At 39.7% G+C, this 13,746-nt stretch overlaps 1 non-coding gene across 1 annotated transcript; it reads left to right on the top strand.

The window, feature by feature from the left end:
* The first annotated feature begins 2,783 nt into the window (after positions 1-2,783).
* Positions 2,784-2,890, top strand: LOC148843862 (small nucleolar RNA R71). Its single transcript, XR_016103921.1, has one exon. It is a non-coding gene; the product is annotated as a small nucleolar RNA R71 (small nucleolar RNA).
* Positions 2,891-13,746: the final 10,856 nt, after the last annotated feature.

The following is a 13,746-nucleotide window of genomic DNA, read 5'->3' as shown; positions in this document are numbered from 1 at the left end:
CAGATGGGACATTCGCTTTCTGCGATTTGTAGTTTATGAAACTACAAATTGTGATCTAACCTCTGTTTTGAAGAATGGATTGTGCGAACTATGAAACTACAAATGATTTATTACAAAAGATCTTTGAATCACAAACCCTCAATTCGAACTCACCTTCTTCTTCTAGCTTGCTTGTCTTGAACTTCCTTCAGCCCTTCTTCTTCTTCTTCCTTGCGCCTAGCCTTCTTCTCTTCTCTTCTCTCAAGGTGGCCGAACCTCTAAGAGTGGGAGAACCTTCCTCTCCAGCAATTGAACAACTCTCTCCCCTCCTAGAGGCCTCCTTATATAGTTTTTCAATGGGGCTCTTGCCCCTTCTTGAAGTCTCTAGAATTGGGTGTATTACACCCCTCATGAACCTCTAGAGTGCTCCCTCCTTCTCTTCAAGAAACATCTAGGAGTTGCCGCCCCTAGCTCCCTTTGGGCTGCTATTTGGGCTACAACTTAGCTTGCTTTTGAGCTCATGTGGGCTACACTCTAGGCTGTAATTTGGGCTAAAAATGGGCTGGGCCGAAATTTCCTTCTTGCTAGGCTTCTTCCCTTGGGTTTTCCAAAGAGTTAGCTTGCACTACTTGGGCCGAATGAAACTCCCTTGCTCTCATGGCTGGGCCGGACTGAACTTGATAAATTTTGGGCTTTCTTTTCTTGCTTTTGCCTTCTTTTTGTTGATTTGGCTCCCCCTGAAGTCTTTCTTGCAATCAAGCTAAAATAGGGCAAAATCTAATTAAACTAGCATAAAATTTCATGCAAAAACCTCATAAAATATAGATAAATTGTAGGTTCATCAAATACCCCCACACTTAAGCTTTTGCTTGTCCTCAAGCAAAGACATCAGCCATAAACTTAACATTCCCCCCTTCTGTTCTCACCATTTACTTGGTGAACTTTTTAAGATAGAAATGCATTGAGTAGTCGGGGAACTTTTGTAAGTGCTCAACTCTTATTCTTGTAAATTACCATTTAAGATATGTATCAGATCCAAGGAAAGGAGAATATGAATTTCATCATAGTCTAGCTTTCACTCCTAATTCATATATAAATCAGCTCCTTAATTGTCAAGATTAATAATCAAATTTCACTAAGTTTCACATCTGTAACTAAATCTCAATGAGAGTTCAACTTTAGAGTGCCCCTTTGAACCTCGGTTGTCACCACAATTACTTATTTCTAAGGGTGAGTGCATCTTATGCTCCATCTCACACTTTTCTTTTTTTTTTTTTTTTTTCGGTGTGAGTGCATTTTATGCTCCATCTCACACACTTTTCTCTCTCTTTTTTTTTTTTTTTTGTGGTGTGAGTGCATCTTATGCTCCATCTCACACTGGTCACTTACTTGAGGTAGGACTCATGTTCTGAGCTGCTAGTTTTACTATTCAGCTCAAAATAGCGGAGTCAATTTGGGCTTTTGAACCTCAAGAATCAGCACTTCAGATGTGCACTAGCTCTCTTGACCATTAACCATGAAATCAAGGGCTTCCATACACATGAAGGAAGTTAGGGCTAGTCATGCTGAAAAGCATATTCAGCTCCCCTTTTCTCATGCATATATCAAATTGGGTCATTCACAAGAATAAAAACTTAACAAGTACATCAGTCTCCCTCAACTCATTGAATTCCTTCTTAAAAAAAAATCATCAAATAAATAGTAATGAACTTGAGGGGTTCCAGTCTTTTTTGGTTATGTCATTGCCTGCATATGTGTGTTGGGGTGAATGAGGTGCATGGTTTCAGCCCCCATACCCTAGCCTCGGGCTCACTCCCCCACACTTAAGATGAACATTATCCTCAATGTTCGTAGTGTTAGGCAGTAACAATAAAACTAGCAAGAGCATCATCAAGTAATAGGAGGTATTTAGAGGACTTCCCTGAAGATCATTCTTAAATTCTGCAATATGTTGTCGGTGGAAAACTTCTTCTGCTAGAAATCACTTGCAAACTAGAAGAGGAGATCAGTATCTTTATTCAATTAAATTCTAAGAAAAACTAACTAAACTTAAATGCTATGAAAAATAAAAACAAAAAGCAAGTAAGACAGTTTATGACTAAGTATCTGAATTGGGAATTCTCCCAACAGCCTCTTGTTCCCTTGGGTTTACCATGGTGTTACTAGGTAAGGTACCCGGAGCCCTTTCTGAAATCATCTGTGCCAGCTGCCCAACCTAAGTTTCCAAGTTCCTTATCGATGTTTCGTTATTCTGAAATCTATTTTCCACACTAGCTATGAACTTGGTCATCAGCTCCTCCAAGTTAGATTTCGGTTCCGGCTGATAGAAGTTTTGGTGGAAAGGCTTAGGTGCATGCTGATTCAGGTGGCCTCTCCATCCGAGGTTATGGGCATGATGGTACTGATTTCCTGGCTGTCTTGTAAAGTTGCCAACAAAGTCTACTTGTTCTGTGGACTGAAAAGACTGACTGCCAACTTGGAATTCAGTGCTATCATGGCCTCCCCCACACTTATCATACTGTACATGCATAGCTGCCATCTGCATCTCATCAAATTTTTTGCTAAGTGCTCCTATTTGTGCAGAGAGAGCTGTGTATGTATCCACATTATGAAGGCCATGCTACTTTCTAACTGGTGTCCTTTTTGAATGCCATTGGTAGTTATTGGCTGCCATTTCCTCAATAAGTGCATGGGCAACCTCAGGAGTTTTATTATTTATGGATCCTCCGGCTGCAGCATCTAATATGGTCTTATTTGAGTTAGTAAGACCATTATAGAAAGTCTGCACTTGCAGCCAAATGGGGAGGCCATGGTGAGGAACTCTCCTTAACAGCTCCTTGTATCGTTCCCATGACTCATATAAAGATTCCCCCTCTTGCTGGAAAAAAGTAGTGATGTCATTCCTCATTTTAGCAGTTTTAGAAGGGGGAAAATATTTAGAGAGAAAACGGCTGGCCATTTCGTCCCATGTGGCTATAGATCCTGCCGGTAATGAGTTCAACCATGCTTTGGCTTTATCCTTCAAAGAAAATGGGAATAACCTCAACCTAATGGCATCATCACTTACCCCATTGTGTTTGAAGGTGTCACAAATTTCTAAAAAGTTAGAAATGTGTGCATTGGGATCTTCGTGGGTCAATCCACAGAATTGCACCGTGTTTTGAATCATTTGTATGATGGCAGGTTTGATCTCAATGTTGTTAGCAGCAATATTGGGCCAGATAATGCTGGAGGCAGCTCCAGTGAGAGTGGGTTTGGCATAGTCCATCATAGTCCTCTGCTCAGTCATTTCTTGAGCTTCTTGAGCTTCTTGTGCTTCTTGTCTGACTTGCCTAGCAGCTCTTAAACGGACACGGAGAGTCCGTTCAATCTCTGGGTCGTAAAGGATCTCTTCCAGTTCAGGTCTGCTTGTCATAAACTGTTAAGGTCAAAGCAATAAAAAGGCCAATATTCACAAAAGAAAATAAATAACTAATCCTATCACACTGAAAATGTAAAGTGAATTATTGGAATACAAAAACCTACATCCTATCATGAATAAATGAAGCCGATTATACTAAAAGCAGATTTAAACCAATCATCTTATTCAAGGTTCCTTTATCTACATCCATCGATTGCAACATCTGAATTCAGACCCAAATTAGTTGAGTTCAGATCTACAAGTCTGATGAACTTACAATTTATCTATAATTTTAGAGGACTTTAGCATGGATTTTTATGCCGGTTTTATTAATTTTTGCCTTAATTTAGCTTAATGCTAAGAATAAGTTCAGGGATAATCAATCCAAGAAAAGGAAGGAAAAAGGCAAGAAAAGAAGGTTCAAAAAGACCAATTTCAGTCCAGCCCGGTCGTGGAAGCAAGAGAGAGCACTTCGGCCCAAAAAGAGCAAGTGAATTCCTTGAGAAAACCCAAGAAAATAAAGCCTAGCTATGAGTAGAATTCGGCCCAGCAAGGAAGGCCCATTTTTAGCCCAAATAACAGCCTAGAGTGTAGCCCACATGAGCTCAAAAGCAATCTAAGTTGTAGCCCAAATAGCTGCCCAAAGGGAGCTAGGGGCGGCAACTCCTAGATGTTTCTTGAAGAGAAGGAGGGAACACTCTAGAAGGTTCATGAGGGGTGTAATACACCCCATTCTAAAGGCTTCAAGAAGGGGCAAGAGCCCCCTTGAAAAACTATATAAGGAGGCCTCTAGGAGGGGAGAAAGTTGTTCAATTGCTTGAGAGGAAGGCTCTCCCACTCTTAGAGGTTCGGCCACCTTGAGAGAAGAGAAGAGAAGAAGGCTAGGCGCAAGGAAGAAGAAGAAGAAGGGCTGAAGGAAGTTCAAGACAAGCAAGCTAGAAGAAGAAGGTGAGTTCGAATTGAGGGTTTGTGATTCAAAGATCTTTTGTAATAAATCATTTGTAGTTTCATTCTCTTTTGATTTGAATTCAGTTTCTTTGTTATATTTTCTTTCTTCTTTCTCCTTGTTTCCATTCTTCCTTGATGTATTTCAGTTTGTAAAATTTTAGTTCAGCAATCTAATTCTTTTTGATTCATTCAAATGGTCATGAATTATACTTGAAGTTTCTTGAATAAGGGTGTTATTGTAGAGTAATTCGGCCAACTAACCTTCAAAACTCAGATCTGAATTGCTTGAAAGAGAATTCAGATCTGCAATTTTCAGATTGGGCGAATTAATCTACAGCTTGGAATTCCTAGAGTGCTTGAGAGAGACTCTAGGAATTCAGATCTACTATTCAAGAACTGAATTGAGTGCAAGGTAAGAGATAACTTGCACAATTCAGTTGGTGATCAATTCAGATTTGAATTGATGCCTTAGAAGTGTTTGAAGAAATGCATGCATGGGGATTAGATTCTTGCTAGAGATAGAAGAACCGTCACTCATGCATAGGATGAACATGCGCTTGAGAGAGGCTGTTCATGACTTTGGGGTTTCACCAAACCAAGGCATAATCATGATTTATTCGAATGATCCAAATTGATAGATTGCTGAATTCTGAGATTGACATTTACTGCTTACTCTTCTAACCTGATTTGAAGGCAATTGGGCCAATGATTTAGATAGATTTTAATTTAGGATTTCTTAGCTTTCATTAGAGTTTTGATTTATTTGTTGATCAGATAAGAAGTGCTCAATTTAGTATTGGTAATTGTTTCCTAAATCCTCGTGGGAACGATACTTCACTCACTACTTTATTACTTGAACGGCTAGTGCACTTGCTAGTGTCACAATGAGCCACACATCAAAGTCTTTGGCATTGTTAGTCCAGAGAAATTAACAAATAATAATTCAGATCTGAGCTGTATATCTCATACACACTCATTTGTATACACTACAATATACATCCATTGAGGTTGGAATCAAGTCTGTGATGCTTTAGGGCTGAAATCAGATCAGATCTGAAAAATAATTTAAAATGATCTGAAATAAACTAAAACCAGTCCTGAGTTAGGCTTGGGTTAAGGATTTTAAGCTCTACAATTGAAGCTCAAACCTGTATAGCTGATGCATATCAAACACTTGCTAAGACCTAAAAATTGGGTCTGCAATGTTTGGTATTGCAAGCTATTCGGTCCATACAACTTTTGTAGAAATCTGAAATCAGGTCTGCTAACTATTGCACTATAGCAGCCCTGCTACAGATCTGAATGCTAATAGAAATACTTGGAAAGTGCTAATTTTTTTCTTAAATATCTGAGGCATAATAATTATTCAATCCAAACATACACCTCCTTAGCTAATGTAGCTCGGTTACAAGTGGATAAAGCAAATGTTCAAGTCACCCAAAATCCAAAATGTGCTCTGTATCAGTTCAGTCCTCAACTATAGTTCAGATCTGTATCAGTTCGGATCTGAATTTTCTTTTTCATTCTTTGCTATCCAATTACCTTTGGGGTATGTCGGATTTATCATAGGGTGAATTGGGGTGATGATGGCACCCAATTCACCTTAAACTTGTATCAGTTCAGGTCTGAGTTCAGAGGAACTCAGATCTGAACTGAGCAGTTCTGCAATAGCAGAATTCAGGTCTGAACTCAAGTCTGAGTTAGGATCTAAAATCTCAATTGTCTGACCTTCAGTTATTTCTACCAAATTGTTTTTGGAGAATAGCAGAAGTGCCCTAGGGTGAATTGGGGTGGTTATGACACCCAATTCCCCTCAAAATTGCATCAGTTCAGGTCTGAGTTCAGAGGAACTCAGATCTGAACTGTTGCAAATCTGCTGTAGCAGAATTCAGATCTGAACTCAGATCTAAATTCTGATCCGAATTCTCAATTGCTCCTCTGGTTGTTCAAAAGATCTCCCTTTTTTTTATATATATATATATATATTTTTTTTTCTTTTTTTTGTAATAGAAAAAGAAATAAAATTCTGAAACACAAGCAATTCTTTTCGGCTGAGTGCTGCAGATCTGAAATCTGCTGATCTGAGTGCCGAATGCAACTCAGATCTGCAACACTCATGTTTATGTGAATTTTTTTCTTTTTTTTTTTTTCTTTTTGAAGGGAACAACACCAAGATTGAATAGTAATCATATATGTCTTTATTAAAATGAAACTGAAACCAGAAAAAGAAAGTAATCTACTTAAGAAAGAAGAAACATAACTACAGAAGTACAGCAGTTGCAGTCCAAGCTGAAATGAAAAAGTTAGCAAATTAACCCAACTATGAATGCAATGCTGAATGAGATCAGATTAAGAATGCTCAATGTTTCCTAATATTGCTTCTATAAATCCCCGGCAACGGCGCCAAAAACTTGATGTGTGGCTCATTGTGACACTAGCAAGTGCACTAGCCGTTCAAGTAATAAAGTAGTGAGTGAAGTATCGTTCCCACGAGGATTTAGGAAACAATTACCAATACTAAATTGAGCACTTCTTATCTGATCAACAAATAAATCAAAACTCTAATGAAAGCTAAGAAATCCTAAATTAAAATCTATCAAAATCATTGGCCCAATTGCCTTCAAATCAGGTTAGAAGAGTAAGCAGTAAATGTCAATCTCAGAATTCAGCAATCTATCAATTTGGATCATTCGAATAAATCATGATTGAGCCTTGGTTTGGTGAAACCCCAAGGTCATGAACAGCCTCTCTCAAATGCATGTTCATCCTATGCATGAGTGACGGTTCTTCTATCTCTAGCAAGAATCTAATCCCCATGCATGCATTTCTTCAAACACTTCTAAGGCATCAATTCAAATCTGAATTGATCACCAACTGAATTGTGCAAGTTATCTCTAACCTTGCACTCAATTCAGTTCTTGAATAGTAGATCTGACTTCCTAGAGTCTCTCTCAAGCACTCTAGGAATTCCAAATTGTAGATTAATTCGGCCAATCTGAAAATTGCATATCTGAATTCTCTTTCAAGCAATTCAGATCTTGCAATCTCAGATCTGAGAATTTAGATCTGAGTTTTGAAGGTTAGTTGGCCGAATTACTCTACAATAACACCCTTATTCAAGAAACTTCAAGTACAATTCATGACCATTTGAATGAATCAAAAAGAATTAGATTGCTGAATTGAAATTTTACAAGCTGAAATACATCAAGGAAGAATGGAAACAAGGAGAAAGAAGAAAGAAAATATAACAAAGAAACTGAATTCAAATCAAAAGAGAATGAAACTACAAATGATTTATTACAAAAGATCTTTGAATCACAAACCCTCAATTCGAACTCACCTTCTTCTTCTAGCTTGCTTGTCTTGAACTTCCTTCAGCCCTTCTTCTTCTTCTTCCTTGCGCCTAGCCTTCTTCTCTTCTCTTCTCTCAAGGTGGCCGAACCTCTAAGAGTGGGAGAGCCTTCCTCTCCAGCAATTGAACAACTCTCTCCCCTCCTAGAGGCCTCTTTATATAGTTTTTCAAGGGGGCTCTTGCCCCTTCTTGAAGTCTCTAGAATTGGGTGTATTACACCCCTCATGAACCTTCTAGAGTGCTCCCTCCTTCTCTTCAAGAAACATCTAGGAGTTGCCGCCCCAAGCTCCCTTTGGGCAGCTATTTGGGCTACAACTTAGCTTGCTTTTGAGCTCATGTGGGCTACACTCTAGGCTGTAATTTGGGCTAAAAATGGGCTGGGCCGAAATTTCCTTCTTGCTAGGCTTTTTCCCTTGGGTTTTCCAAAGAGTTAGCTTGCACTACTTGGGCCGAATGAAACTCCCTTGCTCTCATGGCTGGGCCGGACTGAACTTGATAAATTTTGGGCTTTCTTTTCTTGCTTTTGCCTTCTTTTTGTTGATTTGGCTCCCCCTGAAGTCTTTCTTGCAATCAAGCTAAAATAGGGCAAAATCTAATTAAACTAGCATAAAATTTCATGCAAAAACCTCATAAAATATAGATAAATTGTAGGTTCATCATCCCTGAATTCGTCAGAGAGATACTCGCCACCTCAATCAGATCGAAGGGCTTTAATTTCTCTCCCTAACTGTTTCTCGACCTCTTGTCTAAACTCTTTGAACTTTTCAAAGGATTCAGACTTGTGTCTCATTAAGTACACGTAACCATATTGTGATAAATCATCTGTGAAGGTGATGAGATACACGTGTTGATTCCGTGTCCTAACACTCAGGGGACCACATACATCCATATGTATTAGGTCAAGTGTGCCTGTACATCTTTCAGGCTTACCATTAAATGGTCATTTCATCATCTTGCCTTGTATGCAAGGCTCACAGGTGGGAAGATCTTCTACAGTTAGAAAATCCAAAGGACCATTCTTTACCAACCTTGTGATTCGGTCAACACCGATGTGGCCAAGTCGGTAATGCCACAGACACGTGGGATTAACAGTGTCACGGGCTCTCTTTTTGGGGATTTCAGCCAACGTAGTTTCGGTTTTGTTAGTTTCTAGAGAAGGATGTAGAACATAGAGACCGTTCTCCAGTTCCTCGTATGCGATGAATCTGTTATTTCTTTTAATAGTAATCGTATTACTAAAGAAGACAGAATATGCACATAGTTTTGAAATAGAAATCAAATTTCTTCTTAAATTTTGTACATAAAGACAATCTTTCTGCACAATTTATCATTCTCTAAAAATTAGCTCCATGATTCCGATTGCCGCGATTGCAACAGTTGCAGAAGTCCCCAAGTAGACAGTGACTTCTCCTTCACTCAGCCTTCTGCTTACCTTGAACCCCTATAGTGAATTACACGCATGAGTTGAAGCCCCAGAGTCAATACACCTGGATGTAGAAACTACCAACAAATTGGTTTCTATAACACAAGATTCGAAATTACCTTTCTTGGATTCCAGGTAGGTAGGACAATTCCTTTTCCAATGGCCGGTCTTCTTGCAGAAGTGACAAGCATCCGGTGCTTTGTCTTTCTTCTGCTTCTTACCCTTAGTGGCTTTCTTCTTAGTCTTTTTTTGCCTTCCTCTTTCTCTTGCCCGTCTTGCTTGCTTCAAGAAACATAGCTACAGGCTCATCCTTTCTAATAAGTTCTTCGGCTCTTTGCAACATATTGCTGAGTTCTTCCAAGCTGACATTCAGCTTGTTCATGTCATAGTTCATGATGAACAGATTAAAGGAAGGAGGCAAAGAATTAAGGATAGCATCTATTTGGGTTGCAAGGTCTAGCCCGGATCCAAGAGCCTCCAGTTCGTTGGTGTAACCCATCATCCGAAGACAATAGTCGTGAACTTGTTGGCCCTTGGACATTTGTGTGGTCATGAACTGTTTCAAGACCTTTTGTCAAGGAGAATGATTATGCTCTTCATACATCATCCTCAGACTATCCAATATGTCCTTGGCAAATTCGATCTAATCGAACTGCCTCTGTATTGGGTTGTCCAAGGAGGCAATTATGTAACATCGGGCTAGGGAGTTTTTCTCCTCCCATTCCTGATAGTCTCTCCTTCGGATCTCAGAAGCCCTATCACCTAGATGCTTTGGAGTAGGATTCTTTGCCACTTTGTCCAGTTTTCTGAAGCTAGGACCAATGTAAGCTTCCTGTACCAGTCGGCATAGTTTGGGCCCTTAAGCATGTTGTCATCAAGAAGCTTTGCAAATGATCTGTTTGCCATTTTCGGATAAAAGAACAAACATCAGTCCACAACCTAATTTGATTCATGTTCATTTCATAGATATGGATTTTAATTTATGATCCATTTCCATTTATTCATCTCTGAGATTTCCCTCCTTTCTCAGTGACGGAGACTACGGGTTGTCTCTGGAAATGTGGGAAATCACATAGGGTGCATGGAGCCAATTGTTTCAGCTGCATAACCCCACCACCTTTCTGTGAAGGATCATATCCAATCATCATATGAGTTTTCCCTTTGGCCTTTGCCAGACAAGGTTCAGAGCCGTTTTCAGGAAAACATTTCTGTCTAGTGAGTGCTTACCCATCATATTCGTGAATGCCAATGTACCGTGAGAGAGTTCCCATTTTCTGGTGAAGCCCCTCCCACATTGGTCTATGATGCCCTTATCATCTTATGAAACACTTAGACAACCCCAACAGCAAGTGGATAGCCCATTTTCTGGTGTGTTTCCTCATTACTGAAGGACCCATCCTCATGCTAATGATGGAAGGCCTTTAGAGAGTTCATCATATGAATCTCCCTATCATTTGCACTCATATTAGCTGGAGAGAACAGTGAATTATGCCCTAGTTTGATTTAGGTCTAACCAAAGTGACTCCCACTGACTTTCATGAAGTCAGATTTCGGTGGGCCTTAAATCGGCTAGGGTTCCGCACATAATCTCTCGATGAGGTATGGGGCCCACCACTGAGGGAGGTCTTCCAATGACCAAAAGGGACACCATGGCAATGATTTGCATTCAGCCATGGTGTGCGCAAGAGCCACTGTCGAATGAGCATGGGCCAAGCACTTATGGCCCATGTACGGAGCACATCACACATCCAAACATGTCATGCAAGGATAAATTGATCCAATCAATTAATTATCGATAAGGCCCATTGGAAGCCCGTTAAAAAAAACCCATAATATTAACCATTAATATTATCTAGGTATATGGGCTGAATTAGGGTTACCCTGTTCGGCCCATATAGCTTTATCCTTTGAAGTGGGCTTTTAACTATTCAAAACTGGGCCTTAACAGGTTGGGCTGAATTAACCATTTAATTAAATATCAATCATTAGGCCCATTAGTGGGAAAATTAGGGCTGACTTTCAGCCTTGATTAAACCCTAGATTTGGTACAAACAGTTTTGAACCAATCTTGGTTCAAATGGGTCTAGGGTTTGATCTTTAATTAAATCCTTAATTCAAGAAAATAATCTAAAATTAAATAACTGATAAAAGAAAATCAAGAATCAGTTAATCAGGGCTGTTCGCACACTCCATCCAGCAAAACAGAGGTTAGATCACAAATTGTAGTTTCACAAACTGCAAATCGCAGATAGCGAATGTCCCATCTACGAAATCTCCTTCTCTATGCCGCCATCTTCGATCCAAAATTAAAATCAAATAGAAATCCTATTTCTATTAATAATTACAACAGATCGAATGCCTATACGTTGAGTCTAAAAGTAAAAAAAATTATTTACAGACCAAATGTAATAAATAAATTCAAGAAACTGCAACTCTTGCAGTTCTCCCTACGCAAGCCAAGAATTCGATCTCCTCTTGTAAGAACAGCCCATAAATCAAGAAAATCATATAAAAATATTCTAGTTAATAATCAGATTTATATAAAATTAATTTCATATTATTTGCCCATCAATTTTGGGAACAAATTTCCCAAAACCCATATTTGCGCAAATTGGGTAGAACGCCTTCTTATTTGCGCTGGTTCAGATCTGAAACAGAATAGTTCAAAATTTGAACCGTGGCTCTAATACTACTGAAGGGATAGGAAATCCAACACATGGATGTCCTAAGATTGCAGAATAAGGGGGCAAATTTCAAAAATTTTTCTCTCCTTCAACTGGGAATCGAATTCCCTATTTAGAAAATCAAATTTTCAAGGATCATTCTTGAACTATAAATTGAACCAGATCTGAGCCAAAAGGAGTAGGGAGAGATAATACCTGATACAGGGAAATAATATCTCTCAATTGAGGTGTTCACGCCCAAAGAAGGATCCAAAATCTGCTACCACTGAAGATGGCGCAGTGTAGGGTGGAGCAGAATCAATAGTGTTATTCCAAAAGAACTTGACTCTTCTCAAGAATCACCTGGACGGCTTGTGAATATAACTCCTACCAATCTTTTCTCTAAAAGATTGGAATCAAGATCCAATCTTGATTTTTCCCAAGAAATGGAGATCGAACTGCTTTAGGCGGCAGCTGCAGGAAGAAGGCGGCAAGAGAGTATTTGCAGGGTGCAGATTCTCTCTTCTATGATTTCAGCTCTGAAGACAAGACTATCTGTTGCTTGTTTGTGATTGTGTTGTTCTGTCTAACGGCTGCCGCCCCCTCTTCCTTTTATAGACTTAAGGGGATCAGCTCCTAATCCCATTAGGAGTTGTTAACCCAAATCATAACTGGATTAGAGTCCCTTTAAGATAAGGGATAAACCTTATCTTATATGCAGATTAGATCAGCCATCTCCTAATCTAACTAGGAAGTTTCCAGATTTAAATTTTATTTAGATCTTGGACTCTCTAACTGTATAGGGTGTTGGCCCAATCCTATCAACTGATCTTATCTCAGAATTTGCCCCTTTAGTGACTAATCAGATTAGCCCTGTTCGTAATGGGCTTAAGGCCCATTTAAGGTTATGTATTCATTTAGCCTTCCAAACTGCTACCCAGTTGGGCTTCCTTGTATGGCGTGGGACCCAAACATTGATCTACACATCAGCCACATGGGTTCAGCCCAGCCTTTGTTACAAGGCCTGGCCGAATACACTGTTATGGGTAGTGCACCCCCTGAAATCCATCAGATGGGCTCTATGGGCCCAACACTTACCCTAAGTGGTCCCTAGGCCAAGCCACCATGTAACACCCAGGGATTGTGGGCAGATGCAAGATTATCCCATCAGGTATTATCCTCAATGGTCTTACACTTAACCTCTCAGCCAATAATGATCATACACTGTCCGACAAGAGAGGACCTCTCCCTCGGCTGCAAGGAACAGTGTTGCACTCTCTCTACATATGGATCCCAGGAATTAAAACCTTTTTCAAATCATTTCGAAACCATAATATATATACTTTTATATTTCATATAAAATATATTTTGCAAAACAAATCTCAATGATTGAAATCGGCTTCCGGCAGTCTTGGTTTCCATCAGTGAGAGTGCATCCCCGATCATTACCTTTATGCGACAAAGGGGCTGATCCTGTCACTATGATCACCCACTCAGATGAATTCTCAGACTGTCCCAACATACCCAGGTTTTGACCCCCGTTAAGGATCTCACTGATTGGTACATCAAAGACAACCCTAATCCGACACCTAGTGCAGTATCATAATCGAGTCTAGGGGTCGGGTGTAGTTTTCCAGTTTTGCCCATCAATCTCCAAGGTCCAGGGCAATACTGGAAATCTGGTCCAGTTCAAAGATTCAATTAATCCCACACTGTATGTGCCTAGGGTCTCACCCCGGTAGCTAAGACAATCCACCCCAACCGACTTGGTGGCACCACAGTGTCAGCCTTGTCAGGATAGGTCTCCCCAGACCGACCCACTGGCTGTGAATATTCTAAACTAACAAGAGTCTCATTAAGTGTCCAGTTTAAGGTATTGCACAAAAACATACCCGGGGAACATGAATCAAATATGCACTTTTATTCATTTACAATAAACTCATAAAGTACATCAATTTGATTGAAGCTAAGGGCATATAAA

Source organism: Nelumbo lutea, chromosome 8, assembly GCF_056320005.1.
Source record: "Nelumbo lutea isolate HS-2025 chromosome 8, American lotus-T2T, whole genome shotgun sequence".
Taxonomy (NCBI): domain Eukaryota; kingdom Viridiplantae; phylum Streptophyta; class Magnoliopsida; order Proteales; family Nelumbonaceae; genus Nelumbo; species Nelumbo lutea.
This window is presented reverse-complemented; position numbering and strand designations above follow the sequence as displayed.